Source organism: Dryobates pubescens, chromosome Z (genome assembly GCF_014839835.1).
Source record: "Dryobates pubescens isolate bDryPub1 chromosome Z, bDryPub1.pri, whole genome shotgun sequence".
Taxonomy (NCBI): domain Eukaryota; kingdom Metazoa; phylum Chordata; class Aves; order Piciformes; family Picidae; genus Dryobates; species Dryobates pubescens.
In genome coordinates this window covers 121,685,181-121,691,181 of record NC_071657.1, presented here as the reverse complement: position 1 = coordinate 121,691,181, position 6,001 = coordinate 121,685,181, and positions in this window count along the sequence as shown.

Sequence of the window (6,001 nt, the reverse complement as noted above, 5' to 3'; positions counted from 1 at the left end):
TCAGTAGATTATGCATTTTTTTTGCATCCCCTCCCCTCTCTTCCTTCCTCCCCCCCCTCCAAATCCGTACATAATTTGGATTATATAAACATTGCCTCTTCCAAAAGATAGTTTGGGACTGACAAGAAATAAAAGTAGATGTTTTAGTATGCAGCACTTTATCCTTATCATCTTCATGTTGCCTTCAGCTCTTTGCAAATGCTGCTGCACTACTACTACCTGTGGCTTTCAAAGACTTGACCTCCTTATCTCTGCTGCATACCCGAGTAGCAGCCAAAAAGACTTAGGTGTGTATTCATCCTTTGGTTGACTTCCTCCAAAGTGCTCAACACTTGCTCTTTTTCATACTGCTTTTGTGCATTCCCACCCCTGAATAAAAACTGTGTATCACAAATAAATAATCCCACTCTCAGTTCTTGAGACATTTTATCTGCTTTGAAGAAACTCAGTTTACAGGATGACTAAATCTTTTAACCAGTAAATTTGAATTACATAGGGCAAGATATATAGCTGGCTGTTCTTGGAGGGGATGGGGGTGGTAAAAGAAGCCAAGAAAACTCCCAAGAATAGAAACAGAGTAGGAAGTCATGGAGCAAGTCTGAGTAAGATATGAATGCAATCCAAAGAGGAAATTGAAATGAGCTTCTAAGGTAAATGTGGCAATAAAGGCCTCTAAAACTGCCAAAAATATCCACTCTAAATATTGAATTTGTCATCTAAATATTTGTGGCATGCATCATCTCCATGAAAAATATAGACTATAAAGCAAAATTAATAAATCTTGTAAAAATATTATGCTGGTGAAGCATAAATCATGTTGTGATAATCTTAAAAAATGAGGCAGTAAGCAAGACCATGAACTTGATGAGTGAAAAATTCAAGACAGTAAATTCTAAAGTATGAACAAATATCTTGATAGAAGAAGATATTTTTTACATTGAGAACAATCATTAACTAGAACAACCTCCCCAGAAATGTGGTAGAGTCCTTATCACTGGATGTTTTCAAGACTGAAACAACTGAACAGGGCACTAGATAATCTCACCTTCCTTTCCCATAAAAGGTTGGACTAGATATCTTTCACAGTCCCTTCCAGTCTGTCCTGTTCTATGACTCTGAATCGGACGTCCACAGCAGGTGATGGATTACTGAGTCATTCTCTTGAATATCTTTTTTTTTTGGCCTTAAAGATTACAAGTGCTATCTGAGAAGCAAACTCAATCTCAGGTTTGCTCTACAGTCACATTTTATTATAGTTTTCTTCCTGTCACAGCTTTCCTTCCAACAATACTGTAAGGATTCAACGTTCAACTTCTCTAGAACAAACCTACCTTTAGGTTTGTTTTTAGGCAAGTTAAGAGGTTTGCAAACACTGTTTCTCCCAAAACATGGACACAAGTTGTCAGGCATTTCCCGAGGCCCTAAAATTGGATACACATTTGCAAATGTCAGAAATTGGAATATGCCACCAAGCCCCAGGGACTATGTGGGAAAGTGAGGCTTTATGCCAGAAAGCGTCAGGATGTAAGGAGACACTTCTCACAGGAACACAGGGACACAGCCCACCACATCTCACTGGGCACTCCCATCTCATTGCTAGGGGAACCATCTGAGTGGGGCTCAGAGCCTGGCTAGAGTCCTCTGTTCTAGGAAACAGAGTAGTACATCCTCCTGAATGAACAAATATGCACCAAATTTACTTCTCATCATTTTACTCTCTGAACAGATGCAATGGGTCAAATGTGAATCACCTGCAGTCTTTGGGGCCAGTGTACAAGGACAGAAGTGTGCTGTGCTAATCCCTGTGTTCCATTGCCTCCTCACCAACACTCCATATGGTTTTAGCACTGTAACTGCACTTCTCTCAATCCATTTTGACAACCACATAGGGGGACCATCCTTTGGTTCAGATTGCTATGTCCTTCTTCCCAATGCTTCCCAATGTCTGTCTATACAGAGTCAGCATAACAAGAAATGACATAAACAGTAAAACAGTACAGCAAAATAGCAAGGAACTTCAGTGGTAGCTCTGTTGTGTGCGACTAGATTAAGTAGAACTCAAATACCTACCTTTTAAAATTGTATTCATTTGTCTTTCTCTCATTACATCAGCAAACCACACACTGCTTATTGGACAGATCTTGTAGCCCACACCAAGCTTCATGTAGCGGGACCAGACATCTTTTAAGACATGCACTAGCTAGTTAGCAATAGGATGTGTTGCTGCTCTGTATGTGAATTTAGTGCAAATTAACCTTTGATCAATGTGGAGAGACACTGGCACATGACAAAGATCACTAATGTGGCTGAATTTTATAGCATGAGATTTGCTGGCTGGGAAGTGGCTCTACTCATTTTGAAAGAGCCAGTAAACCTGACTTCAGATAAGATGCATATAAACATCAAACTAACTCAGGTATCATTGCTATTTCCTAAGTCACTTCTTAATCTTGACATCTTTAAGCCTCACATCCTGAAATTTGTTCGGCATCTTCAGAATTATTTTAAGTTCCAGGGGAGGTTTAGGCTGGATCTTAGGAAGAAGTTCTTCACAGAAAGAGTGATTGGCCATTGGAATGGGCTGCCCAGGGAGGTGGAGGAGTCACCATCACTGGAGGTGTTTAGGAAGAGACTGGATGGGTGCTTGGTGCCATGGTTTAGTTGATTAGATAGTGTTGGATGATAGGTTGGACACAATGATCTCAAAGGTCTTTTCCAACCTGGTTAATTCTAATTCTAATGTTGTCCTTTAAACTCCCCCTAAAACCTTCCAGAAAAGACATACAAGCACTCCAAAACAATGAGTCATAAGGCAAGAATGGTATTTATTTCTGCATGATTGTTCATTTCCCATTAAGTCATAAGGTCACACAGTAAAGCACCTGCCAGGGTACTATGTAGAAGGTTCTCATTATTATCTACAATGATTACACAGTCCTCCTCTGAATCATTCACTTCATCATGCTAATTTCAGGAAACTTAAGGAAAAACCTGGTGTGAACATGGTACATCAAACTTCCATGGTGTGTTAAAAATTAACAGGAGCATTTCACAGACCTCCTTGGCCAGTTACTCTTAAGACACTTCATCAGAAGACATAAAGTCCTGTTGCGTGAAACTGGGTATTGCAAATGCCTCCCCTGAGCCATTACCTTTTAGTGTAAGTCCAAACAACATGTGAGATGTTCCTTATTGCTGTGCACCACTGAAAAGAGCTTGGCCCCCTCCACCTGCCACCCACTCTTCCAATATTTATACACATTGATGAGATCCCCTTTCAGTCTTCTGAAGACTAAACAGCCCCAGGGATCAGCCTTTTTCATAGGGGAGATGCTGAAGTCCCCTAATCATCCTCATGGCTCTCCGTTGGATTCTCTCCAATTCTCTGTCTTTCTTGAACTGGGGAGCCCAAAACTGGACACAGTATTCCAGGTGTGGTCTCACCAGGGCAGAGCAGAGGTAGAACTACTTCTCTAGACTAGCAAGTCTTGGGAAGACCCACTTCTTGATGCATCCCAAGGTACCACTGGCTCTCTTGGCCACAAGGGCACATTGTGGAGAAGGGCACAGGGAGAACTTGCTGTCCACCAGCACTCCAAGGTCTTTCCCCGTGGAGCTGCTTTCCAGCAGGGCAGCCCCTAACCTGTATTGGTGCCTGCTGTTACTCCTTCCTAGATGTAGGACCCTGCACTTGTCCTTATTAAACTTCATGATGTTTGCCTGCACCCAGCTCTCCAGCCTGTCCAGGTCAGGATGGATGCCTGCACAGCATAATGGGGTGTCAGCCACTCTCCCGTTTTGTATCATCAGCAAACTTGCTGAGGGTACTCTCAATCCCCTCATCCAGGTCGCTGATAAAGACATTTAACAAAACTGGACCCAATATTGATCCCTGGGGAACACCACTGGCCACCAGCCTCCAAGTTGACGCTGTTCCACTGATGACAGCCCTCTAAACTCTGTTGTCATGCCAGTTTTCAATCCACCTGACTGACTAGCCATCTATGCCATGTATCCTCAGTTTTTCTATGAGGAAGTTATGGGAGACAGTATCAAAACTTTACTGAACTCAAGTTGCATGACATCCACTGCTCTTCCCTCATCTACCCATTTGGTCATAATTTCATAGAATGCTATTAGTCAGACAGGATCTCCCCTTAGTAAATCCATGTTGGCTATTCCTAATAACCTTGTCTTCCATGTGGTTAGAGATGAGCTGCTCCATCATCTGTCCTGGGATAGAGGTAAGGCTGTAGTTGCCTGGGTCCTCCTTCCTGCCTTTTTTGAAGACTGAATTGATCACACTGTCCAACTTGCACACTCATTATGCTTTTTCCCTTTACATCCTTTGATCATATATTGATTTTTCATGACACTGTCGTTTCCACATATCCATTTGACTGTAACAACTTCTTTTCCAGTATCACTTTCCATCATTTCCATGGAACAGTATTGTTTGGGCATCTAGAATGACACCCTTGAAAAATTCTACAGATACTGGCAATATTTTGCTATGCTGCATGTGTACAACTACTCATGCAAGAAAGACACACATGGATGCATTCTGTGGCATAACAAGATCCTTTGGTTAGAAGCTGGATGCATTCATACCACTAAAGACAACCAACTTAGATTTATCTTGATTTTCCAGTCAATGATCAGGTTTTCCGTGTCCATCAAAACTGGAGTGAAGAACACTGTGCTGGATATTAACAACATATTTTTGTTTAGTTAGCAAAGACTTTTCACTGGGTATATAATTCCTCCACCACATTTCCTTCAGTATGAGATAATGATAGAAACTTTCCTCTTCCCAGGAACACTGTTAAGAGGTTCAAATAATTCTCTAGCAAGATAAGGTGGTTCATAGCAGACTATATTTAATTAATTCAATCTTTAGTTTACAGAATAGTTCTTACTCTTCTGAAACTTCTCTAACTTTGAAACAGCTAAATGGTCACTCTGGCATAATATACCAGCCACTTTTTTCCATCCTGAAGAATAAGGTCTAACCATCCATTTCAACACCATATATAAAGCTACCCACTAACTTTATTATACTAATCATATAATCTCTCTCAAGCTCCAAACTGTCTTACATATTTTACTAACATCAATACACAGGAAATGGAGAGATGCACGCCTTACAAACAATGTAACATTTGGATTTACTTCATAATGCTTTAGAGTTGTCTCGAACCCACATGGTTTGAGCAACAGAAATGTTTTACTTCCTGTTACAGTTTTCCTCGAAATTTTTATTACATCTTCTTCCAGGCAATCCTTGCAAGCCTTCATCTCAAACGTCCCTCTGTGTGCCTGCAGGTCACATCACCGGAAGACACTCTTCATACTCTCTTATTCCTGTGCTTAAAAAATACTAGTCCATTTATTTACCCGTTTCCTCGTGTTGACCATGGTCTTTTTTCATGTCTGCCCTTCTACAGTACAAGGAATTCAGTACAATCTATTTCCCCAGTCTGTTGCTGGCACCAAACCAAGCTTCCTAGAATCCCTTTCAGCATGCTGTGGGGTTCTCCAGGCAACCCTGCCAGCACCCACGCCCACCCAAACGCTCAGCCCCGCCAGTCCCCAGTACTCGCATCCACTAACCCGCACTGAGCAGACTGCCAAGTTCATGCCCGAAACCTGGCAAATTTTAGTTGTGTCTGACCAAATCTCCATCAATCTTACCCAAGTTATTAATTTTGTTACTAAAACAGAAATGGGAACCCCTGATGTTCATTTCGAAGATGCTCTGTTGGGCGCGGCAGGCCCTACCACCTTGCTCGCCCCGACTCCCTCTGGTGCGGCGCCTTGCTATCGGCTGGGTACCCGCTTCTCCCTAGAAAGCGCGACAACCACCCCTAACGCACCAACAGACACGAAACATCCTCAACCCACCCACAAGCCCTCGCTGCCTGCCCCGTCCCGGCTGCCTTGTTCCGGTAACCGCCCCAAAGCGGGCGTCCCCTCCCGCGCGTGCGCAGAGACACAGCGT